Raw genomic sequence first — 25,464 nt, forward strand, 5'->3', positions numbered from 1 at the left:
GTTTGGTAAGCAGGCCACGAAATGTTGCAAGCAAGTAATGTCATTAACTCATTCACTCACCTATCCCAATTGACAGTGAAACCTCTGATCCTCAACGCTGGAAGCGTGGATGACCGCAGGCCGTTCAGCACAGTACACGGTGGGCAGATTCTCCTTCTGATCCCAGTGGTACTGAGGTCACTGCCTCCTTCACATCAATACAGGGCTGGTGATTAGATCTGGGTCGATGTTAGGTGTCAGCCGCAGATCAGTGGGAGACCCTCTCGCTTCTGAATCATCAAAGGTTAGTGGGTTCAAGTCCCACTCCAAGAGACTTAAGCACAAAACCTCGGCAAGAGTGAGGGAGGGAGTGCTGCGTTGTCAGAGGTGCCATCTTTCGGATGAAATGTTAAACCGAGGCCCTGTCTGTGCTCTCAGGTGGATGTGAAAGATCCCACTGCACTGCTTGGAAGAAAAGCAGGGGAGTTCTCCCCAGTGTCCTGGGGCCAATATTTATCCCTCAACCAACATCACTGAAAACAGATTAACTGGTCATTTATCTCATTGGTGTTTGTGGGATCTTGCTGTGCGCAAATTGGCTGCCGCGTTCCCCACATTGCAAGAGTGGCTACACTTCAAAATTGCTTCATTGGCTGTAAAGAGGTCTGGGACATGCTGAGGGTATAAAAAGCCCGATGTCAATTTGTGTTGTTTCATCTTTCTTGATGTGGCTAGGCCGTCAGGGCTGCCTGCTTATTTGTTAACAGCCACACATCTGATCTGACCTGATCATACCACCATTTCTCCGTAGAGCTGAGGGATGGGCCGTTCGCCTTTCCCTTACCCCTGAGAGTCGTTTAAACCCGAGGAACCACATTCCAGTTGGAACCTGCAGCCCTGCTCCCCGCTGTGCAATGCTGTTGGTTCACAAACTCTCTCTCTGTGGACGCGGAGGCATTTCGGTCGCTGCCGGGTTCAGACGGTTTTGTCTGTTTCACATTTTTCTGTGAGCAAACGATGTCATTCGTGAACAGCAAATGTTACGTGAGGGACAAACATTGTGAATAATTCTCCCACCTCTCCCTTCCCATTTACGTGATGTGGAGATGCCGGTGATGGACTGGGGTGGACAAATGTAAGGACTTGCACAACACCAGGTTATAGTCCAACAGTTTTATTTTAAATCACAAGCTTTCGGAGCTTACCTCCTTCGTCACCTGACTATAACCTGGTGTTGTGTAGTCCTTACATTTATCAACACGGGGCAATGTATAGCAAACAGGTCAAATTCCCATCTCTACCCAGAGATGACGCAGCTATTTGTAATAAACCTACAGAATCATATTGAATCCTATAATGATACACCCACAGAAGGAGTCCATTTGGCCCATCGTGCCTGTGCCAGCTCTTTGAAAGAGCTATCCAATTAATCCCATTCCCCTGCCCTTTCCCCATAGCCCTGCAAGATTTTCCCCTTTCAAATATTTATCCAATTCCCTTTTGAAAGTTACTATTGAATCTGCTTCCACCGCCCTTTCAGGCAGCGCGTTCCAGATCATCACAACTCGCTGCGTTAAAAAAATTCCCCTCATCCCCCCTCTGGTTCTTTTGCCAATTATCTTAAATCTGTGTCCTCTGGTTACTGACCCTCCTGCCACTGGAAGCAGTTTCTCCTTATTGACTATATCAAAACCCCTCATAATTTTGGACACCTCTATTAAATCTCCCCTTAACCTTCTCTGCTCTAAGGAGAACAACCCCAGCTTCTCCAGTCTCTCCACATAACTGAAGTCCCTCATCCCTGGAACCATTCTAGTAAATGTCCTCTGCACCCTCTCCAAGGCCTTGACGTCCTCCTTAAAGTGCGGCGCCCAGAATTGAACACAATACTCCAGCTGTGGCCTAACCAGTGTTTTATAAAGGTTTAGCATAACTTCCTTGCTTTTGTGCTTCGTGTCTCACTATTTATAAAGCCAAGGATCCCGCGTGCTTTTTTAACGGCCTTCTCATCTTGCCCTGCCACCATCAAAGATTTGTGTACGTGCACCCCCAGGTCTCTCTGTTCCTGCACCCCCTTTGAAATGGCACCATTTCATTTCTATTGCCTCTCCTCATTCTTCCTACCAAAATCTTAGAGTCAATTAACAGCATTGTCCGCCTGTTGTTTGCGATTTGTATGAAAACCAGACTGCAGGGGGCGATATTTTCCTTTATTGGAAAGGACAAATTTTGTTTTACAAACTGGGAGAAATTTTGTAAAGAAAAACTCTTTTTGTTATAAACATATAGGAAAATACCTCCTACTGAAAGAGCGTGGAAACGCCTACATATGAACATAGAAACAGGAGTAGGCCATTCAGCCCCTTGAGCCTGTTCCGCCATTCAATTATATCATGGCTGATGTGATAAATAGTGGCAACAGTGGGATACAAACCCTCGTCCCTGCAGAGGTCGGAGCCTAAATCCAGAGCCTATTCTGGGAATGGTGCCGAGGACGTCAGATGACAAACTGTGATACAACCTTCTCTGTTCTAAGGAGAACAACCCCAGCTTCTCCAGTCCCTCATCCCTGGTACCATTCAAGTGAATCTCTTCCGCACCCTCTCTAAGGCCTTCACATCCTTCCCAAAGTGCGGTGCGCAGAATTGAACACAATACTCCAGCTGAGGCCTAACCAGCGTTTTATAAAGGTTTAGCATAACTTCCTTGCTTTTGTACTCTATGCCTCTTTTCATGAAGCCCATGATCCTGTATGTTTTTTTGAACAGCCTTGTCAACAACTCCTGCCACCTTCAAAGATTTGTGTACATACACCCCCAGGAATTAACGGTTCATTTACATAAATCAGTAAACGCTAATGGACGGGTCCAAAAATAATTTAAAAGGCTAACGGAATGTTAGCCTCCATCTCAGGGGGCTGGAATATCAAGAGGTGGAAGTTATGTTACAGTTATATAAAGCTCTGGTTGGACTGCGTCTGGAGAGACTGCGTTTAGTTTTCGACACTGCACCTCAGGTAGGATAGATTGGCCTTGGAGGGGGCGCAGAGCAGAGTCACCAGAATGTTACCGGGGCTAAAAAGGGTTAAATTATGAGGACAGGCTGCATAGACTGAGGGGCGGTCTGAGCGAGGTGTTTAAATGATTCGATAGAATAGAGAGAGAGAATCAATTTCCTCTGGGGAATCAAGTAACGAGGGGGAACATAACACCTTAAAATTAGAACTGTGCCATTCAGGTTCGAAATCAGGAAGCACTTTTTTACACAGAGGGCAGTAGAAGTCTGGAACTCTGTCCCCCAAAAGGCTGGGGATCAACTGAAGCTTTCAAGACTGAAGCCAATAGATTTTTGTTGGGTAAGGGTATCGAGGGATAGGGAGCAAAGGCGGGTAAATAGATTTGAGGTACAGATCAGACAGGAGGAGGCCATTCAGCCCCTTTGAACCTGTTCTACCAATTGAATGGTGGAACAGGTTCAAGGGGCTGAATGGCCTCCTCCTGTTCCTAATGGAAATGTTGAGGCTGCGATGCCTGGGTCAACCCCCTCTCCAAACAAGGCAGGCCACATTTGGGAGTTTAATAACTTTGAAATTAACATTTTTTTTCTTTTGTGACTTGTGCAACTTCCATCAATTTGAATAGTTATAAAAGGGAATCAATGCAGTCATTCTAACTTCTGGCTGATGCCTAGAGCAGCGGTTTCCGTAGTGTAGCGGTTATCACGTTCGCCTCACACGCGAAAGGTCCCCGGTTCGATCCCGGGCGGAAACATTATGTTGGGGCAAAAAAAGTTTTTTTTTTCCTCTCTCTTGTGAAATAGCCGGTCCTGTTAAATTTAACATAAATTGGTGGTCTCACGAGCACTGAACATTTTAAACATTAACAAATACAGAGTGTAAAATGAGAAGGGATAAAAAGCACTAAAGAAATTATTAAAGTTTTCCAACTTCCCTCATTCTGCAAAATAACGTTATTTTGGTAATTAATGGTGATTAAAACAATGATTGTTTTTTTCTTCTCCCCACAGAGTTTGAGTAAATTTTCATGCAATTAATATAACAAGTGTTCAAAAGTTACTTCCCTGACCGGGAATCGAACCCGGGCCGCGGCGGTGAGAGCGCCGAATCCTAACCACTAGACCACCAGGGAGCTCTGTTTGCAACATTATCGGATGTAACATGGATTTCCCTTTCTCTGTGCCTTCAGCTTTTAATTCTTTTTAGCTCCTGATTGCGGATGTTCCCGTCATTAAATGGGAATAAAAGTACAATAAATGGGCTCAGGAAAACCTGGGGAAGGCGGCATCCCGCTCACCGAGCCTTTCCAGCAGCATTTATTCCTACCAAGCACTGGAGTGAGTGAGACTTTCTTGGGTGGTCTCAGTGTGGAAAGGGTGGCGAGTGGGCGCAGCCTTTTTGTCACTCAGGATGGCCGAGCGGTCTAAGGCGCTGCATTTAGGTCGCAGTCTCCTCTGGAGGCGTGGGTTCGATTCCCACTTCTGACATTGGTGACTTTGACTCCTGGTTGGAGCGATTTTATTTGTAGCTTGATTTTTTTGGCCCAGTTAATTTGCTCTTCCTGCAATAACCAAACTCATCTCCATCCTACGGCACGTTTTGACGCCCATCGGCTCATTCCCTAAACCGAGCTTTAAACGAAAATATGCTGGAAACACAAGGCGGTCGTTCAACAACAATGGAGAGAACAGACACTTGGGGAAATGTACCATAGGAACAGGAGTATGCCATTCAGCCCCTCGAGCCCACTCCACCATTTGATAAAATCATGGCTGATCAGTGATATAACTCCATATACCCGCCTTTGGCCCATATCCCTTATTGCCAAAAAGCTATGTATCTCAGATTTAAAATTAGCAATTGAGCTAGCATCAATTGCCGTTTGCGGAAGAGAGTTCCAAACTTCTACCACCCTTTGTGTGTAGAAATGTTTTCTAATCTCACTCCTGAAAGGTATGGCTCTAATTTTTAGACTGTGCCCCCTACTCCTAGAATCCCCAACCAGCGGAAATAGTTTCTCTCTATCCAGAAAATGTCAATGGCACAGTCAATGAAAGGTGCACTTCAAAAAGGCGGCTCACCACCACCTTCTCAAGAGCAATTAGGGATGGGCAATAAATGCTGACCTTGCCAGCGACACCCGCATCCCATGAATGAATACAAAAAAAGTCGCCTGCATGGCCGAGCAATTTCCTGCTGCTAAACGACGGGAAGAATGAAAGCATCGGCTTCAGTCCTTTGAACGAACTGTGTACTCTTGCCGTTGAGCTCAATCCCCACTTGGTCCTCTGCCCCGAATATCCACTGCATCAGAAAATCCTCCAGAACATAGAATCACAGCATGGAAACATCACAGAAGGAGGCCATTCGGCCCATCGTGCCTGTGCCAACTCTTTGAAAGAGCTATCCAATTAGACCTATTCCCCAAAGCCCTGCTATATTTTCCCCTTCAAGTATTTATCCAGTTCCCCTTTGATTGTTATTATTGAATCTGCTTCCACCGCCCTTTCAGGCAGCGCATTCCAGATCATCACAACTCGCTGCGTAAAAAAAATTCTCCTCATCTCGTCTCTGTTGCCAATTACCTTAAATCTGTGTCCTCTGGTTACCATCCTATCTTGAGTGTTGTTGGAGCTGCACTCTTCCAAGCAAGTGGAGAGTATTCCATCACACTCCTGACTTGTGCCTTGTAGATGGTGGAAAGGCTTTGGGGAATCAGGAGGTGAGTCACTCGCCACAGAATACCCAGCCTCTGACCTGCTCTTGTAGCCACAGTATTTATATGGCTGGTCCAGTTAAGTTTTTGGTCAATGGTGACTCCCAGGATGTTGATGGTGGGGGATTCGGCGATGGTAATGCCGTTGAATGTCAAGGGGAGGTGGTTAGACTCTCTCTTGTTGGAGATGGTCATTGCCTGGCACTTGTCATTCTGGTACCATTCTAGTAAATCACCTCTGCACCCTCTCCAAGGCCTTGACATCCTTCCTAAAGTGCGATGGGCAGAATTGTGTGGTGGCCAGCTGGGGCCTAACCAGTGATTTATAAAGGTTTAGCATAAGTTCCTTGCTTTTGTACTCTACGCCTCTATTAATAAAGTCAACGATTCCAAATACTTTTTTTTTTACAATCTATTCAACTTGTCCTGCCACCTACAAAGATTTGTGTACGTACACCCCCAGGTCTCTCTGTTCCTGCACCCCCTTTAAAATCGCACCATTTAGTTTAAAGAGCTGGCACAGCCACGATGGGCCGAAGGGCCTCCTGTGATTCTATGATTCTATGTTTTTGATTACACCTCTTTGAAGCGCTTTGGGACATCCACCAGAAGTGGGAGTCAGCAGTTCACTTTCTCCCTTAACACTTCCATCTGACCTGGGCTGGACGAAATAGATGTTTTCATGGTGCAATGGTTATCATGTTGGCCTCACACGCAAAAAACTCCCGGTTTAATCCCGGGTCAGAAACAATTTGTTGGAACTTGCTCCTCGCGAAGTTCCAGGCGTGAGCTTTTCTCTCGTGTAAATTGGGCTGCAATCCTTTCACATCCAGGCTTGGGCTCATAAGTGGCAAGTAATATTCGCGCCAGACAAGTGCCAGGCAATGACCATCTCCAACGAAAGTCTAACGACCACCCCTTGACATTCAACGGCATTACCATCACTGAATCCCCCACCATCAACATCCTGGGGTTCACCATTGACCAGAAACTTAACTGGACCAGCCATATAAATACTGTGGCTACAAGAGCAGGTCAGAGGCTGGGTATTCTGCGGCGAGTGACTCACCTCCTGACTCCCCAAAGCCTTTCCACCATCTACAAGGCACAAATCAGGAGTGTGATGGAATACTCTCCACTTGCCTGGATGAGTGCAGCTCCAACAACACTCAAGAAGCTCGACACCATCCAGGACAAAGCAGCCCGCTTGATTGGCACCCCATCCACCACCCTAAACATTCACTCCCTTCACCACCGGCGCACAGTGGCTGCAGTGTGTACCATCCACAGGATGCACTGTAGCAACTCGCCAAGGCTTCTTCGACAGCACCTCCCAAACCCGTGACCTCTACCACCTAAAAGGACAAGAGCAGCAGGCACATGGGAACAACACCACCTGCACGTTCCCCTCCAAGTCACACACCATCCCGACTTGGAAATATATCGCCGTTCCTTCATCGTTGCTGGGTCAAAATCCTGGAACTCCCTTCCTAACAGCACTGTGGGAGAACCGTCACCACACGGACTGCAGCGGTTCAAGAAGGCGGCTCACCACCACCTTCTCAGGGGCAATTAGGGATAGACAATAAATGTCGGCCTCGCTAATGACGCCCACATCCCATGAATGAATAAAAAAAAATGGCTGCACCAGATTCCTGGTCTAACCACTGAACACTTTTAAGCAGACTCCTAAAATAAAGTGCGTCAAATGAGAAGGGACGAAAGTCAGAAAAGTTAGCGTAGTTTCGACAGTCACTCGGCAAACTCGTTAGCATTTCGATCAGTGCGAAACAGAAAGTTGTGGGTTTATTAAAGGTAACTGAAAGAATCATCTCAGAGACTTGAATTATTTTGCGTAATTAAGTGAACTGTTTTTGTAAAAACAAATTCCCTAACCGGGAATCGAACCCGGGCCGCGGCGGTGAGAGCGCCGAATCCTAACCACTAGACCACCAGGGAAAACTGCAACGTAGATTTGCCATAGTTATAAATATAGTGGGCTGCAGCCGTGATAGATTAATAATATATTTCTGATTTGTTAGATGCAAATGCATTTCATGACTGCTGCTTACAAATGTATTTACATGTATCTGTGTTATTTATTAATTCATTGGGGTGTATATATTGTTAAATGTATTTTCTGGATAATTATTTCTCTATGTCTTATTTTTCAATCACACACAAATACATAACACAAATACACACAGGTATAATGATAACCACCACACAGTTATACCCAAATGTATTTATAAGTGTCACAGATGCAACATGTATATTTATAACAAGATATTATAAAAATAATCAAAATAAATTTATAAATGGCACACTCACTTTATAAAGAAGCATAACATCCATTTATACACACCCATAGTTTATATTTACACACCGTACTGTTAGCAATCCTGAACAAAGTCCACACACCGAAAGTCTCAGCGTTTATTTCAGATGCTGCCTGTCCTGTTTTTGTGTTTTGAGCTGTTCTTTTCCTGCGATCTGATGATTCTGGGTGCCGGTGTGTGTGTGTGTAATTGGATTTGCTACAGTCATGCTGCCGCGGACAGGTGAAGGCTTGCCTGACACCCGGTGGGAGTGGGCAGGGGATTTGGTAATCTGAAATAAAGTGTATGAGAAACTTTCATGAGGGTGAACATCCAGATCTCAGCCATCAGACCTCGTGGCGCAACGGTAGCGCGTCTGACTCCAGATCAGAAGGCTGCGTGTTCAAATCACGTCGGGGTCACAGTTACTTTTAGCGATGAATAATTCTGGAATTCATATTGCATTCCCCTTTTCCACCATAAACAGAACCCTGCTCTGAATTCTGCCACAGTGTCAGAGAGAGGAGCGTCTGATTCCCTCATCCATTTATTGCAAGAAACATGCACAAACACACTTATTAATTCAAAATCAGCTTCTCACGCACAGAGATAAACAGAAAGTCGAGAGAGACAGGCAATAATAGACAAACCCGAACTGCCTGCACCGACCTCCACGGTCGAATGAAAAGGGCTTTTGCTGTCCGCTTTCCTTCCACACCTTGGAATTCAGCAGAATCTGGTGCGTGGTCCGTAGGGCAAGGCACGGGCGCGTTGGCCCGAATGGCCTGCCTCTGAAGCTGTCTCCTTCTCCGATTCTGAATTCAGCCCCCCCGGGGGCGGAGGCCAACAGCCGCCTCGCTGCATTAACAGGCCAAATGGAGCAGTTCCAGCAAGCCCGGCTAGCTCAGTCGGTAGAGCATGAGACTCTTAATCTCAGGGTCGTGGGTTCGAGCCCCACGTTGGGCGAATTTATTTTTTTTATGTTGCTTTCGAGAGTGAACCCTCCGTTTGCTTTGACTGTCAGTGCAAGAGACGAGTCTGTAAGTGCCGCCTGGTGTGCAATGGTCTAAAACTTTAAAAAAGGAGCAAGAAGGTTATTAAGGGGCTCAGATGCACAAACCTCTCTGATGAGTCAGAGGTTGCTGCCTGCCCTTCATCTCTTGCCCTTTTAACGAGGCACTTGCTCAGGTTTCAATTTATTAACTGGGTGAGCTGGTGGTCGGGGATTGGAGGAGCTGGTTGGTGATCTCAGTCGGAGACTCAGCGGCCCAGGCTGAAGACAGAGAAAGAAAAAAAATCAGTCCGGGCCCGGCCCCGGCCCCAATCTGCGGATGTGGAAGAAAAGAAGGGAGAGAGGGTGAGGTCCCTGTCAAACCAACTGCCCGAACAAAGCTGGCCACAGTCACAGAATCAGAATGGCTACTTCCTGAGGGGGGAGAGAGAGAGAGAGAGGGGAGGGGGAGAGAGAGAGAGAGGGGAGGGGGGAGAGAGAGAGAGAGGGGAGGGGGGAGAGAGAGAGAGGGGAGGGGGGAGAGAGGAGGGGAGAGGGAGAGAGGAGGGGGGGAGAGAGAGAGGGGGGAGAGAGAGAGAGGGGAGGAGAGAGGGAGGAGAGGGAGGGGGAGAGAGGGGGAGGGGAGAGAGGGGGAGAGAGGGGGGGAGAGAGGGGGGGAGAGGGGGGAGGGAGAGAGAGAGGGGGAGGGAAAGAGAGGGAGGGAGAGGGGGGGAGAGAGAGAGAGAGGGGGGGAGGGAGAGGGGGGGAGGGAGAGAGAGAGGGAGGGGGGAGAGAGAGAGAGGGCGGCCGGTTCATGTGGAAAAGGATCCGGACGAGAATGATCTGATCCATAAGATTCGAGGAGGGGAATTCGGGAGCTCCTTCAGAACGTCAATTACATGAAAATGAAGACTTTTTTCCTGTGTAACTTGTGTGGTTTTGATGAATGAAAGGCATCCGTGGAGAAGGATTGAGAGCTTTTAGGACTAGAGGGGGAAAGAAGGAGTGTTTTATTCACAGAGAGTTCTTACGATCTGGTCCCCACTCCCTGGAAGGGTGGTGGAAGCAGCTTTCGTCGGAACTTTCAAAGGACAGGTATTTGAAAAGGACTGACTTGCAACGTTACTGGGAAAAGGCTGGGTTTTTTGGACTAAATTGGACAGTTCTTTCAAAGAGTAGGCAGGGCAACACGGCCGAATGGCCTCCTTCTGTGCTGTAATATTCTATGATTCTATTCCATGATTTTAGTGTGGGACAGGAGAGATGTTGTTTTGTCCCAAGCAATTAGGAAGAAAAATTGTATGTTGGCCTTTATTGCAAGGAGGTTGGAGTATAAGAGTAAGGAAGTCTTGCTGCAATTAAATAGGGCTTTGGTGAGAACACACCTGGAGTACTTTGATGTAGTCTACATGGATTTTAGCAAGGCTTTTGACAAGGTCCCACATGGCAGCCTGGTCAAAAAAGATGTGATTGCACTAGAGAGGGTACAGAGGAGATTTACGAGGAGGTTGCCAGGGCTGGAGAATTTTGGCTGTGAGGAAAGATTGGATAGGCTGGGGTTGTTTTCTTTGGAACAGAGGAGGCTGAGGGGTGATTTAATTGAGGTGTACAAAATTATGAAGGGCCTGGATAGAGTGGATAGGAAGGACCTATTTCCCTTAGCAGAGAGGTCAATAACCAGAGGGCATAGATTTAAAGTGATTGGTAGAAGGATTAGAGGGGAGCTGAGGAAAATTTTTTTCCCCCAGAGGATGGTGGGGGTCTGGAACTCACTGCCTGAGAGGGTGGTAGAGGCAGAAACTCTCATTACATTTAAAAAATACTTGGATATGCACCTGACATGCCGTGACCTACAAGGCTACGGACCAAGTGCTGGAAAGTGGGATTAGGCTGGGTGGCTCATTTTTGGCCTGCGCGGCCACGATGGGCCGAATGGCCTCCTTCTGTGCTGTAGATTTGCTATGATTCTACAAAATGAGCTATTGTTTTTTGTAAGAGCAAATTCCCTGACCAGGAATACAAACCCAGACCGCGGTGGTGACAGCACCAAATCCTAACCACTAGACCACCAGGGAAAGCAGCCAAAGCTAGCTGGGAGTGTTTGTATTATGTACAAATAATATTTCTGGTTTAGTGACTCTGTTAGTTGCAAATGTATTTACATGTATCTGTATTATTTATTTATTGGGGTGTATATATTGTAAAGCTACTTTTGGCGCTGATAAGAGTCTGTATAATTCCGCAATTAATGCTTTGTTTGAGTTTGTACAATTACAAGTCTATCTCACTGGTTCCCCAGTGTCAGGGAGGGAAGCGTCTGATACCCTCTTTTATTCAATGTTACAAACACAAGACAAACACTCGTATTCGTTCAAAATCAACCTGCAGGTGGACACACACACACACACACACTGATAAACACAGCCAAAAATATCGACGTTATGTTGGGATTACTGCACATGGACACCCAGGGGCGAGTTTACTGCAATGACAGGCGCTGTCTTTCAGGCCCGGCTAGCTCAGTCGGTAGAGCATGAGACTCTTAATCTCAGGGTCGTGGGTTCGAGCCCCACGTTGGGCGAATTCCTATTTTAAACTTTTTATGTTGCTTTCAGGGTCGAACCCCAGCTCTGACTTCCACCGCCCCCGTGCAGTGTCACCGCGCCCGGGCTGATTTCTCTCTGTTTCACCCGGGACCGCTGTACCGTGATCACCAACTCACCCAGTTTGTAAATTTATAACCGGAACAGGTGCCTCGCAAAGGGCAAGAGAAGTAGGGAAGGCTGCAACCTCTAACAAAAAATCTCATTCCCATCAGAGAGGGAATGTGTATCTGAATCCCTAACACTTTCTGCACCTTTTAAAAGTTATGACATTCACTGTACAGGGCGCGGCACTTAGAGACTCGTCTCTTACACTCACAGGGCCGTTTTCACTCGTAAACCAGCTACTGTGATATTGTGATATTGTCTTAGACTCCCTCCCTCACCAGTGGAAAGGGTTTGTCCACCTACCTTTCAAAATCCTAAAATGCCTTCTATATTCCAGGGGATACAAGTATGTAACCGCTCCTCATAATTTAACCCTTCAAGCCCTGCTAACATTGTAGTAAATCTGGGCTGCGCCCCTTCCAAGATTAAAAGGGAACAAAACTTGAAATGAGCGTCACTGAGGATCAGTTTTCTCTCACTCAGTGTTATCTGTTTAGTGAAGTAAAAGATGAGGCTTTTCAAGAATAAGGGAGCAGCCACTGTCGCCCTTTTTGGCAGGAGAAAAACATTTCCTCCCTGGATGTTTATGGAGAGCAAGTTTCAACATAATGTTTACGCTCGGGAACCTTTTGCGTGTGAAGCAAACGCGATAACCCTCTGCATTACAGAAACCGCTGCTACCTCGTTAAAAACAACGGGGAATTGACTTAGTCTCCTGTCTCTGTTCTGATTTGGAATGTGTTGCTTCTCCGTCCAGCAACACTTAATATGTTACAACACAGAAGGAGATCATTCGGCCCATCGTGCCCGTGCTAGCTCTTTGAAAGAGCTATCCAAGTAGTCTCACCACCCAAAAGCTCTTTCCCCCACAGCCCTGCAAATTTTTCTCCTTCAATTATTTATCCAATTCCCCTTTTGAAAGTTACTATTGAATCTGCTTCCACCGCCCTTTCAGGCAGCGCGTTCCAGATCATAACAACTCGCTGCGTAAATTATGTTTCCTCATCTCCCCTCTGGCTCTTTTGCTAATTACCTTAAATCTGTGTCCTCTGGTTACCGACCCTCCTGCCACTGGAAACAATTTCTCTTTATTTACTCCATCAAAACCCTTCGTGATTTTGAACACCTCGATTAAATCTCCCCTTAACCTTCTCTACTCTATGGGGATAATCCCAGCTTCTCCAGTCTCTCCACATAACTGAAATCCCTCATCCCTGTTACCATTCTAGTAAATCTCCTCTGCACTCCTTCCAAGGCTAATATATCCTTTCAGATTAAAATGGTATAAACTTTAAATAAGCGTCACTGTGGATCAGTTTTCGCTCACTCAAAGTTATCTGTTGAGTGAAATAAAAGAAAGAGCTTTTAAAGAATAAGGAAGCAGCCACTCTCGCCCCTTTTGACAAGCCTATTTTGTGGCACTTTATCAAACGCCTTTTGAAAGGCCATATACACAACATCAACCACATTGCCCTCATCAGCTCTTTCTGTTACCTCAACACAAAACTCAATCAAGTTAGTTAAACATGATTTGCCTTTAACAAATCCCTGCTGGCTTTCTATTATTAATCCACACTTGTCCAAGTGACTATTAATTTTGTCCCAGATTATTGTTTCTAAAAGCTTCCCACCTCCATGATTAAACGGACTGGCCTGAAGTTGCTGGTTTATCCTTACACTCTTTTTTGAACAAGGGTGTAACATTTGCAATTCTCCAGTCCTCTGGCATCACCCCCGTATCCAAGGATGTTTGGAAGATTATGGCCAGTACCTCCGCAATTTCCACCCTTACTTCCCTCAGCAACCTAGGATGCATCCCATCCAGACCGGGTGACTTATCTACTTTAAGCATAGCCAGCCTCTCTAGTACCTCGTCTTTGTCAATTTTCACCCCATCCAGTATCTCAACCACCTCCCCTTTTACTGTGACTTTGGCAGCATCTTCTTCCTCGGTAAAGACAGATGCAAAGTACTCATTTAGTACCTCAGCCATGCCCTCTGCCTCCATGTGTAGATCTCCTTTTTAGTCCCTAATCGGTCCTACCCCTCCCCTTACTACCCGTTTACTATTTATATGCCTATAGAAGACTTTTAATGACTTGATGAAGGGACCGAGTGTAATGTATCCAAGTTTGCTGATGATACAAAGCTAGGTGGGAAAGTAAGCTGTGAGGAGGACACAAAGAGTCTGCAAAGGGATATAGACAGGTTAAGTGAGTGGGCAAGAAGGTGGCAGATGGAGTATAATGAGGGGAAATGTAAGATTATTCACTTTGGTAGGAAGAACAGAAAAACAGAATATTTTTTAAATAGTGAGAAACTATTAAATGTTGGTGTCCAGAGAGACTTGGGTGTTCTGGGCACCTGAACTCCAGGTTGTGCTAACCGAGTATAAACATACTAAGACCTGATGACGGAGAAAGGCTAAAAAAACACTAAGACATTAAACAGTCCTTGGTGGTTTCTGAGAGTCAGCAAAGAGGGATGGTTTACGACCATGAGTTAAGATCAATGGTGTTTACGTGCTGAACAATGCAGCCGAACCGTATAAAGATAGGGCATGCTCCCTTCTCAAATGTTAGAGCTCTCAATGGGGGACAGACAGAAGTCCATTGCCACAGGCAGTCCGCAAAGGTCAGCTCTGATCTACCTGGATTCGCAGACAGGTCAGGTTGTGTTGATTGCTTGTCATTAATGTAATCTGTAGATAATTATATTATAATAATAATACTGTTGAATGTAATGTTGAAGACAGCTGTAGTGTAACTCTGTTGTAAGTCAATCTATTAAAATTGCTATTTTGTAACCACTCGGGCTAAAATCAAGCGGAAGTTATTGTTGAAGGATTAACAACCCATAGTTGCGACAGTAACGGGAAAAATCCGCTAACATTTACTTTATATATAAACATCAAACCCATAATTTATATTTTCACACGTTCTTTTTTACAGTTCTAACCAAAGTCCAAACATCGAAGGTCTAAGTGTTTTTCAGAAGTTTCCCCTCCTGTTATGTATTTTGAGCAGTTTTCTACATATATAAACATCACACCCATAGTTTATATTTTCACACGTTCTTTTTCTGCAGTTCGAATCGAAGTCTAAACACCGAAAGTCTAAGTGTTTTTCAGAAGTTTCCCCTCCTGTTATGTATCTTGAGCAGTTTCCCACATCTTGTGATGTGATAATTCTGGGTGCGGGATGAATGTAATTGGATTTGCTGCAGTCCGCTGACAGCAGGCGATGGGAGAGAGCGCCATGCTGCCGCTGACAGGTGAAGGCTGCTTCTGATGCTGCCTGACATGAGAGTGGGCGGGGATTTGAAAGCCAATCCACTCCACCAATATAGGGGAAACAAAGCGGTGCCTGATAAACATGGATATAAACCAACACCCATAACAGCACCCAGGCCTCGTGGCGCAACGGTAGCGCGTCTGACTCCAGATCAGAAGGTTGCGTGTTCAAATCACGTCGGGGTCATACTTTTTTTTCCCCTAGAGTTGGTTTGTATAATTCCGCAATTAATGTTTTCCTTGCGTCTTCACAATTAACAGAACCCTGCTCTAAAGTCTGCCTCTGGTTTTCCCTGTGTCAAGGAGGGAAGCATCTGATGCCCTCGTTTATTTAATGCAACAAACAGAAGACAAACACACGTCTTCATTCAAAAAAAAAACCCACCCTGCAGGTGGAGACATGGTGAGATAAACACAGGGCAGAGATGCAGACAGTATCCGGAAACACCGGGATAATAGATTGAGCGCTTTGTTATCAGAAAATTGTCTGAACCTCCACGGTCAATGAAAGGGCTTTTGTTGGTCGGTTTCCCATTGCACCTTAGAATTCAGGAGCACTTGGTCGATGGTTGGTTAGGTCGACCTTGTCCCCCACCAGCGGAGAAACGTTTCTCGATCCCACCCTACCAACTCCTTTCAAAAAGCCAATATAACCTTCCAGATTAAAAGGGAATAAAACTTGAAATGAGCGTCACTGTGGATCAGTTTTCTCTCACTCAAAGTTATCTGTTTTAATGAAGTAAAAGATGCAGCTTTTAAAGAATAAGGGAGCAGCCACCGACTCCCTTTTCAGTAGGAGAGGATAAATCGGTCTGGATGTTTATGGAGAGCAAGATTCCAACATAATGTTTCCGCCCGGGATCGAACCGGGGACCTTTCGCGTGTAAAGCGAACGTGATAACCGCTACACTACGGAAACCGATGGTATCCCACTCAACACAATGGGCAACTGAATGGTGTCCTCTCTCTGCTCTCACTTGGCATTGTGTTGTTTCAAGTACAGCAAGAGATACAGACAGTGGCTGCATCCCCTTTTCTTTAAAAACTCTTCCTTGTACTTCAATAAACAGGATGTGGAGATGCCGGTGATGGACTGGGGTTGACAATTGTAAACAATTTTACAACACCAAGTTATAGTCCAGCAATTTTATTTTAAATTCTAAACATTTTATTTTAAATTCTAAACATATTCTAAACATTTGCCTGAGGAAGGAGAAAATCTCCGAAAGCTTGTGAATTTAAAATAAAATTGCTGGACTATAACTTGGTGTTGTAAAATTGTTTTCAATAAACAGATAACTTTGAGCAAGAGAAAACTGATTTACAGTGACGCTTATTGCGAGAGTAAGATCTCAGGGTGGTGGGTTTGAGCCCCACGTTGGGCGAGTACCGTTTTAAACTTTTATGCTGCTCCCACCGGGTGAGTCCCAGCTCTGACTCCCCCCCCACCACCACCCAGTCTCACCGCGCACGATAGGGCCCGCGCCCGGGCTGAATCTCTCCAATTATGTTTCCGCCCCTGTCGCAGCATGGAATGGTCCTTATCAAAGTCACAAATGATACCCTATGTGACTACCACCATGATAAACTATCCCTTCTCATCCTTCTCAAGTACAATATCTCACCGTGCTGTTATGCTATTTGACTAGTTTCCTCTCTCTGTTCTTATTTGGAATGTGTTGCTTCTCCGTCTGACAACACTGAGTATCATCGTATTATGTTAGTCCACAAGAGGAGATCATTCTGCCCATCATGCCTGTGCTAGGTCAAACACACGTACTCGTTCAAAGAGAGATAGATTGACTGCTTTGTTATCAGAAAAATTGCCTGAACCCCCACAATCTACAGCTTTCCTCCTCGCTATCAACCACACGGCCTATTTTTATGTCACCCGCAAATTTCTTAATCGTGCCCCCTACGTTTAAGTCCAAATCGTTGATGTATACCACAAAAAGCAAAGGACCTATGCCCGAGCCCTGCGGCACCCCACTGGAAACAGCCTTCCAGTCGCAAAAACACCCTTTGCTTCCCGCCACCGAGCCAATTTTGGATCCAACAAGCTACATTCCCTTGGATCCTATGGGCCTTTACTTTTTTGACCAGTCTGCCATGTGGGAACTTTTCAAAAGCCTTGCTAAAATCCAGGTAGGCGACATCAATTACGCCACCCTCATCCATCCTCCTTGTCATCGCGAAAAATTCAATCAAGTTAGTCAGGCACGACCTCCCCTTAACAAATCCATGCTGACTGTCCTAGATTAGTCCGCGCCTTTCGAAGTGACAGTTTATGCTGTCCCTCAGAATTGATTCCAATAATTTGGAAATGGAGTCTGTCTTCTGCTTGCTGCAATGATGGATAAGGCGGCTAGTTGCCCTCAAGCCCGGCTAGCTCAGTCGGTAGAGCATGAGACTCTTAATCTCAGGGTCGTGGGTTCGAGCCCCACGTTGGGCGAATGTCGTTTTAAACTTTTATGGTGCTGTCACTGGCGAACAGTGCAGAAATGATGGAGAATGAAGCATTGAATCGTTAGTCAGGATGGCCGAGCGGTCTAAGGCGCTGCGTTCAGGTCGCAGTCTCCTCTGGAGGCGTGGGTTCGAATCCCACTTCTGACATTTGCTATTTTTACTACGACGTGGAAATATTTTATTTGTGGATTGGGCTGCAGCTGATTTTTATTGTCAAGTGTGTGCCTTTTTCTTTCGTTTCTATTATGCCCTTTTTTCTTTATGCAGCCCTGGGTATGTCATTACCAAGTTGATTTGCTCCTCCCACAAAAGCAACTGGCTTTGTAATGGATATGTGACTTGAGAAGTTTCCAACGGTGAAATGTTTGACATATTAATGACCTGGATAAAGAAACGGAACAGCTGTGGGAAACATTTAAAACGGCGATCAGGAGAAATATACCCCACTAAAATGCAAGAACAAACTAGCCAGAAATGACACACCAGGGATGAATAAAGAAATAAGGGTAAAATTGAAACTAAAGAAAAAGGCACACACTAGACAATAAAGGAGAGAGGGGAATGTGAGAAGACAGGGGAAGAAGTCTAAAGAACTATTAGAAAGGCAAAAAGGAATATCAAAAAAAGCAAAGTATTCTAGACACATCGACAGCCAAAGCAAATTTAGGATAGGAATAGGGCCACGACAAACTCACAGGCAATGACAGCGAAATGGCAGAAATATTAAATAATCACTTTGCTTCAGTATTTACCAGGGAGACTAATACTGTGGGCATGACAGTAGAAGAAGAGATCAAAAAAATATATGTAAAGACATTTAAGATCGAAAGGGGGGAGATAATTGATAAACTAATCAAACTTAGAGAGGAAATGTCCTGTTGGGAGCATAACCAAAGTTTTGGACACGCTAATTTCCGTGTTGCTGTTCAGGAATTCATTTCACAGGGACACGATTACTGCGCTCCATTTAGGGAGGCTCAGAGAAAGGCGGAAATTGATCTATTAATAAGAATCATAGAATAAGACAGCGCCATTCGGCCCACCGTGCCTGTGCCAGCTCTCTGATGGTTGTTTTACACGTGGTATGCTGTGCAGTCATCCTGAAATCTCTTCAATATCCAATACACATTGAATTGCAAAACCTGACGGACAAACATCGGAAAACAAGTCACGGGTGAACGCCAATCATCTGGGAACCCGTTTCCAGCCTCACGGCACTTTAAGTAAAGTGAAATAACTTTGGATTGAAAAGATTTGGAACTTGCATCTGTTCCATTTCTTAAAGTTGCTGGCCTCTGCTCCCTCTATTGAACAAGAAGGGAGGTGTTTGATCATTGACGGGACCTGCTGGCTATGAGTTCATCCTTTGCATTGAGTGGGTTCGAGTCCTTTAAACGGCGCCAAGCTCTAGCCCAGTCGGTGAACTTCGCAACAAACAACAAATTCGACCTTCAGGACCTAAATAAATAGTAACCGTGATTTTAAATTTGCACTGAGCGATTTTTAGGCAGTTGCCTTTAAATGTTTCAAAGGCGACTCCTAATTTATGATAGTCCGGCCATTTCACCAGCCGTGTGGAAAACAAAAAAAATGTCTCTGCTTTTCGCGTCTTTTTCCGAAAGGCAAAAATATATATTTCCCGTGACCTCTGAAGGGTGGACAAGTACATTTCAGAAAGCTGAAGCAAGTTCACCTAGCTTAAATCGTCCGACCACGTTAAAGGCGATATATATATATATGCAAGTAGTTACTGTCTGTTTCTGTGTTTGCCTTTTCTCTGTGTGTCCATCTGCAGGTCGATTTTTGAATCAATACCAGTTTGTTGCATAAAATAAATGAGGGTAATCAGGCGCTCCCCTCCCTGCCACTGGGTAGGTTCTGAGTCAGGGTTTAGAGCAAACTTCTGTTTTTTATTGTGTGTGAAAAAGCAATTAAAACCTTCATTCGGGAATTATCCAGTCTCATGTGAGCGATGAAAGATACAGTGACCCCCGCTGTGATGCCTTTTGATCTGGAGTTAGACCTTTGCGCCACGCACTCTGAAGACAGGATCCTGGATGCTTTTTTTGTAATATATGAATATTTCTCAAACACCGTTTCATTTATCATCCTACTTTGGTTGAATAGTGAGGGCTGATACAAATCTCCGCCAGGTCCCACCGGGTGTGAGACAGTGTTGGAAGCAGCTTTCACCCCTCCCCTCCCCCGCTGGCTTTCATCGCCTGCTCCCAGCCGACTGCATATAACGGGGCTGGGAGATAAGGACTTTGTTCACATTTAACCAGCTGGTGTGAATCGTGAAATATTTACTCAATTTTAAAGGTTTACAAAATGTTTCCGCCCGGTTTCGAACCGGGGACCTTTCGCGTGTTAGGCGAACGTGATAACCACTACACTACGGAAACCTGATGCCTGAAACTTTGTGTTAAGGGACATAACCCTTCAGCCAAACTTATTACTGTATTACTGCACAGGAGCTCATTCACTGCGCTGCATTTAGGAAGGCTGCAGAGAAGGACAGGTGACGATGGTCAGGCAGGGGATCCCAGAGCATCGCGCCGACACAAACATCTCTCTGTTTTTTTCCTCATGTGCCTGATATCAGTGTAAATGATGGCGTATCAGGCATGCTCAGGTGATACTGTTCACAGAGTGTGTTCTTGCAGCCAAATTAGAAAACTTGAAACGAGATTAAGAGATCGTTTAAATTGCTCCCAGTTACTGCAGATCAGGAATTAAAAACTGCCACCGGCTTCAGGGCGATCAGAATGAATCCTAAAGTAGAGGGGGGGAAAAAAAAAATGGTACAACTTTCGTCCCTGGGTGGGCTCGAACCACCAACCTTTCGGTTAACAGCCGAACGCGCTAACCGATTGCGCCACAGAGACCGTCCGGTGCCGCTCCTTGCAAGATACGCTAAAGCAGCGTGTCACCGAGCCAAAGTTTCATGTTGCAGCCACAGAAATGCAAGTGTCCACTATCAGTGTTACTTTTCCAGAAATAAAGGATGGGACATTGTTTGTGGAAACGGTCTGGCATCGGTATCACCTCCAACCGGCTCTCCTGCATCCGGCGCGCCCACCGGTGCATTGCCTGTTACGAAGTAGCACTGTGGGAGAACCGTCACCACACGGACTGCAGCGGTTCAAGAAGGCGGCTCACCACCACCTTCTCAAGGGGCAATTAGAGATGGGCAATAAATGCCGGCCTCGCCAGCGACGCCCACATCCCATGAACGAATAAAAAAAAAGTATTCCGAGCGTCCTGACGCTGATGTCAGGTTTCGATCCCTGATCTGCAGTGACGGGGAGCGCTTTAAATGGCTCCGACCTCTTAATTTCACCCACAACATCAGAGGACCTATTCCAGGGGGACATGCCGACTCTGCTCCCTCTTGGCCTCCTGTCTGGTCAGTCCTTTATTGGCCTCTGATTCCGTTTCCCAAAGCGCATCCACAGACTCACAAAGCTGTTTGTCATTTCGGTTCCTTCCGGTTTGTCCAGCTCCCGACTGGCAATAATTTGCAAACCTGGTTGCAACCCTTCACCTTGCATCGGTGTCCAGGGATGGGTTATGTGGAGAGACTGGAGAAGCTGGGATTGTTCTCCTTCGAGCAAAAAAAAAGGTTAAGGGGAGATTTAATCGAGGTGTTCACAATTATGAGGGGATTTTGATAGAATGGATGGGGATTGACAGGAGGGTTGATAACCAGAGGACACAACCTGCATTTATATAGCGCCTTTAACGCAGTAAAATCTCACAAGGCGCTTCCCAGGAGCGTTATTAAACAAAACTTGACACTAAGCCACATAAGGAGATATTGGGACAGGTGACCAAAAGCTTAGTCAAACAGGTAGGTTTTAAGGTATGTGTTAAAGGAGAGAGAGAGGCGGAGAGGTTTAGGGGGAGAATTCCAGAGCTTAGGGCCGAGGCAGCTGAAGGCACGGCCGCCAATGGCGGAGCGATGGAAATCGGGGATGCGCAAGAGGCCAGAATTGGAGGAGCGCAGAGATCTTTTTTTTTTATTCGTTCATGGGATGTGGGCATCGCTGGCAAGGCCAGCATTTATTGCCCATCCCTAATTGCCCCTTGAGAAGGTGGTGGAGAGCCACCTTCTTGAACCGCTGCAGTCCGTGTGGTGAAGGTTCTCCCGCAGTGCTGTTAGGAAGGGAGTTCCAGGATTTTGACCCAGCGACGATGAAGGAACGGCCGATATATTTCCAAGTCTGGATGGTGTGTGACTTGGAGGGGAACATGCAGGTGGTGGTGTTCCCATGTGCCTGCTGCCCTTGTCCTTCTAGGTGGTAGAGGTCGCAGGTTTGGGAGGTGCTGTCGAAGAAGCCTTGGCGAGTTGCTGCAGTGCATCCTGTGAATGGTACACACTGCAGCCATGGTGTGCCGGTGGTGAAGGGAGTGAATGTTTAGGGTGGTGGATGGGGTGCCAATCAAGCGGGCTGTTTAGTCCTGGATGGTGTCGAGCTTCTTGAGTGTTGTTGGAGCTGCACTCATCCAGGCAAGTGGAGAGTATTCCATCACACTCCTGACTTGTGCCTTGTAGATGGTGGAAAGGCTTTGGGGAGTCAGGAGGTGAGTCACTCGCCGCAGAATACCCAGCCTCTGACCTGCTCTTGTAGCCACATGATTTCGGAGGGTTGTAGGGCTGGAGGAGATTACAGAGATAGAGAGGGGGGCGAGGGCATGGTGGGATTTGAAAGCAAGGATGAGAATTTTAAAATCGAGGCGTCCCCGGACAGGGGGTTTGACTGGAACTTCAGACCATCCCCTCCAGTGTTTACTTCCACAAACTTACATTGGGACAGGGCTTGGGCAGATTCTTCTGTGTCTCGCCCGGGCTCGCTGAGTCTCCTGCTGTCCCCCCGATCACCAACTCACCCAGTTTGTAGTTAAACCATAACAAGTGCCTCGCAAAGGGCAAGAGATGAAGGCAAGGCTGGAACCTCTGACAAAAAAATCTCTTACCCACCAGCGAGGTTTGTGGACCTGAATCTTCTTTTAAAGTTTTGACATTCATTGGACGCCACGCAGCACCTACAGACTTGTCTCTTGCACTCACAGTGAATTGTAAACAATTTTACAACACCAAGTTATAGTCCAACAATTTTATTTGAAATTCACAAGCTTTCGGAGGCTTCCTCCTTCCTCAGGTGAATGTTGTGGAAATGAAATCCTCGAACCCTTAATCTTCTATACTCAAAGGAATGCAAGTCTGCTCGATGCAACCTGTCCTCATAATTGCTTATCAAGGATAGCCACCAAAATGGGTTTTGCGATGGCCGGCTCTTGAGTGCACTGGTCCTTATCAGTGGGCTCGTTGGTCTAGGGGTATGATTCTCGCTTCGGGGTTGTTAGTCTAAATATGTGAGAGGTCCCGGGTTCAAATCCCGGACGAGCCCTTATTTTACTTATGATCTTGAATTTCCAGTTGAAACTTTTTCCAAAGACGGAAAAGTACACAAATCACCCCACATGAGTGAAACAATTCCTAGGTTTCATACTATTACCTAACACGACTGCCCAACTTGGTTCTGATGAAAGGTCATCGAGCTGAAACGCTAACACTGTTTCTCTCTCCACAGATGCTGCCTGACCTGCTGAGGGTTTCCAGCACTTTCTATGTTATCAGAGTATCACTTCCCTCATCACCTAACTCCACTCCTACACTAGATGTAGCCTTGTCGTGCAAACAGGCTCCCTCCGCACAGCTCGGCGTTCTGCTTTAGGCATTCATTATAACTATAACTTCTGAACTTGTTAGTTAAAACATATGGCCTTGCCCAGCGACCAGAGAGCAGAATGGTGTTTATCTCTCACCAGTACAGCCCTTTCCCGCTGCTTCAGCTTGGAATGATACGTAGCAATCATACAGATGTCACACCTCTCCTGCTTCCCTGTGAAGCAGGTAAGACGAATAGCACACAATGCTGTCTGACACACATACGCACAAGCCCTGAATGATTTAAAGGCCTTGTCATAATTGTCAGAGCATTGTTTATTTCAAAAGGATAATTAAACTTACGAGTGTTATGATATCAGCTACAATCCAAGGGTTTCTGGACTTCAGAATCTACTAGTCTCTATATTAAACCTATGCATGCATATAAAATGAAGCAAATCTGTCTTATGATTGTAGTTTCATTCTCCCAACAGATTTATGCTTCCTTACTTAAGAGGCAAAAGCTAAAGGTTAATATAACTACAATATAAAGACTAACTCTTTCCTTACAATACAGATACCCCAAACTAATATTACACCTCAAACTGATAGAGCTTCTCAAACTAATACAGTACCTCAAACTAATACAACACCTTGAACTAATTCAGTACCTCAAACTGATACAGAACCTGAAACTAATATAATACCTCAAACTAATACAGCATCTCAATCTAAAACAGTATCTCAAACTAAGACAGCACCTTAATCTAATACAGCATCTCAAACTGATACAGAATCTGAAACTAATAATGCCACAAACTACTACAACACCTTAAACTAATACAGCATCTCAAACTAATAGAGCACCTCAAGCTAATACAACACCTCAAATTAGTGCAGAATCTTAAACTAATCCAGCACCTCAAACTAACGCAGCACCTCAAACTAATACTGTACCTCAAACTAATACAGTACCTCAAACTAATACTGTACCTCGAATTAATACTGTACCTCGAATTAATACTGTACCTCGAATTAATACAGCACCTCAAACTAATCCAGCACCTCAAACTAATAGTGTTCCTCAAACTAATCCATCACCTCAAACTAATCCAGTACCCCAAAACTAATCATTAACTGAAATGTCAAAGTCCGAACAGGACAAGCAGGTTGACCTTGACAGGCGGCGGGTCTGTTAAGAGGATATGAAGCTGCAGGAGAAAGTCCCGTTGAGGAACTGCAGTTGTATTCAATTAATTTCGAGTCTTTTCTCAACATTAGAGCAGAGAAACACGTGGTATGTAATATTACCGCAGGGCCTTCCATGGTCGGGCTAATTCAGTACAACATCCCCAGTACATTTAGTCTGAAGCTCATCACTAGATGCCTTTGAAGTAACCTTTACTGATTTGTTGCAGTTCAGTTTGGGTTTAAATGGAGTTTGTTTCTTTACCAGCATAACTTTATTGGGGCGAGGGGTATTTGAGTTTGTATCGGGCAATTTGTAGCTGCCCATTGCTCATTAATCTTCAATTGACTTAATACATTTCAATTAAACTATCACAAAAAGACGGACTATCCTGCACCCACTCCCCGCCCCCATATTCCAACTCACTCCACTTCTCCATCGCTACTTCTGCCAATCTCTAACTCTGTCTCTATTTGTAAATCTGTCCAGCGTGCTCTCTTTCTACTAATTTTATGTTTCTTTATCTCTTTCAACTGTATCCATTGTTATTTTCACCTTATTAAAAATCAATATAAATCTCCTTCGACCGATTCGTATCTATCGTTGTCTCTCTACTGCTTTAAATGTATCTATCTATCTATAGAACTATCTATCTATCTATCTATATATCTATATAGCTAACTATCTATCTATCTATATATCTCTCTATCCATCTATCTCTCCCTCTATCTATCTATCTCTATCTATATATCTCTCTATCTATCTATCTCTCCCTCTATCTATCTATCCATCTATCTATATATCTCTCTATCTATCTATCTCTCCCTCTATCTATCTATATATATATATATCTATCTATCTATCTCTCCCTCTATCTATCTATCTCTATCTATATATCTCTCTATCTATCTATCTTTCTATCTATATATCTCTCTATCCACCTAGCTCTCTCTCTATCTATCCATCTATCTTTCTACCTATATATCTCTCTATCCATCTGTCTCTCTATCCATCCATCTATCTATATATATCTCTCTCTATCCATATATCTATCTATCGATATATCTCTCCATCCATCTATTTATATATATATATATCTATCCATCTATCTC

At 45.2% G+C, this 25,464-nt stretch overlaps 14 non-coding genes across 14 annotated transcripts; 9 read left to right on the forward strand and 5 right to left on the reverse strand.

Moving 5' to 3' along the window:
- Positions 1 to 3,676: 3,676 nt before the first annotated feature.
- On the forward strand, positions 3,677 to 3,749 carry trnav-cac (transfer RNA valine (anticodon CAC)). Its single transcript has one exon. It is a non-coding gene; the product is annotated as a tRNA-Val (tRNA).
- Positions 3,750 to 4,055: 306 nt separating this feature from the next.
- Positions 4,056 to 4,127, reverse strand: trnae-cuc (transfer RNA glutamic acid (anticodon CUC)). Its single transcript has one exon. It is a non-coding gene; the product is annotated as a tRNA-Glu (tRNA).
- A 268-nt stretch (positions 4,128 to 4,395) lies between these two features.
- Positions 4,396 to 4,482, forward strand: trnal-uag (transfer RNA leucine (anticodon UAG)). Its single transcript has one exon. It is a non-coding gene; the product is annotated as a tRNA-Leu (tRNA).
- Positions 4,483 to 7,598: 3,116 nt separating this feature from the next.
- trnae-cuc (transfer RNA glutamic acid (anticodon CUC)) lies at positions 7,599 to 7,670 on the reverse strand. Its single transcript has one exon. It is a non-coding gene; the product is annotated as a tRNA-Glu (tRNA).
- A 709-nt stretch (positions 7,671 to 8,379) lies between these two features.
- trnaw-cca (transfer RNA tryptophan (anticodon CCA)) lies at positions 8,380 to 8,451 on the forward strand. Its single transcript has one exon. It is a non-coding gene; the product is annotated as a tRNA-Trp (tRNA).
- Positions 8,452 to 8,922: 471 nt separating this feature from the next.
- Positions 8,923 to 8,995, forward strand: trnak-cuu (transfer RNA lysine (anticodon CUU)). The gene has a single exon. It is a non-coding gene; the product is annotated as a tRNA-Lys (tRNA).
- A 2,533-nt stretch (positions 8,996 to 11,528) lies between these two features.
- Positions 11,529 to 11,601, forward strand: trnak-cuu (transfer RNA lysine (anticodon CUU)). The gene has a single exon. It is a non-coding gene; the product is annotated as a tRNA-Lys (tRNA).
- Positions 11,602 to 15,138: 3,537 nt separating this feature from the next.
- On the forward strand, positions 15,139 to 15,210 carry trnaw-cca (transfer RNA tryptophan (anticodon CCA)). The gene has a single exon. It is a non-coding gene; the product is annotated as a tRNA-Trp (tRNA).
- Positions 15,211 to 15,869: 659 nt separating this feature from the next.
- Positions 15,870 to 15,942, reverse strand: trnav-uac (transfer RNA valine (anticodon UAC)). The gene has a single exon. It is a non-coding gene; the product is annotated as a tRNA-Val (tRNA).
- A 1,460-nt stretch (positions 15,943 to 17,402) lies between these two features.
- Positions 17,403 to 17,475, forward strand: trnak-cuu (transfer RNA lysine (anticodon CUU)). The gene has a single exon. It is a non-coding gene; the product is annotated as a tRNA-Lys (tRNA).
- Positions 17,476 to 17,553: 78 nt separating this feature from the next.
- Positions 17,554 to 17,636, forward strand: trnal-cag (transfer RNA leucine (anticodon CAG)). The gene has a single exon. It is a non-coding gene; the product is annotated as a tRNA-Leu (tRNA).
- A 2,185-nt stretch (positions 17,637 to 19,821) lies between these two features.
- trnav-aac (transfer RNA valine (anticodon AAC)) lies at positions 19,822 to 19,894 on the reverse strand. The gene has a single exon. It is a non-coding gene; the product is annotated as a tRNA-Val (tRNA).
- A 409-nt stretch (positions 19,895 to 20,303) lies between these two features.
- trnan-guu (transfer RNA asparagine (anticodon GUU)) lies at positions 20,304 to 20,377 on the reverse strand. The gene has a single exon. It is a non-coding gene; the product is annotated as a tRNA-Asn (tRNA).
- Positions 20,378 to 22,815: 2,438 nt separating this feature from the next.
- On the forward strand, positions 22,816 to 22,903 carry trnap-cgg (transfer RNA proline (anticodon CGG)). The gene is given in 2 exon segments: positions 22,816 to 22,851; positions 22,868 to 22,903. It is a non-coding gene; the product is annotated as a tRNA-Pro (tRNA).
- The last annotated feature ends 2,561 nt before the right edge of the window (positions 22,904 to 25,464 follow it).

The sequence above is a fragment of the Heptranchias perlo genome, chromosome 35, assembly GCF_035084215.1.
Source record: "Heptranchias perlo isolate sHepPer1 chromosome 35, sHepPer1.hap1, whole genome shotgun sequence".
NCBI classification, from domain to species: domain Eukaryota; kingdom Metazoa; phylum Chordata; class Chondrichthyes; order Hexanchiformes; family Hexanchidae; genus Heptranchias; species Heptranchias perlo.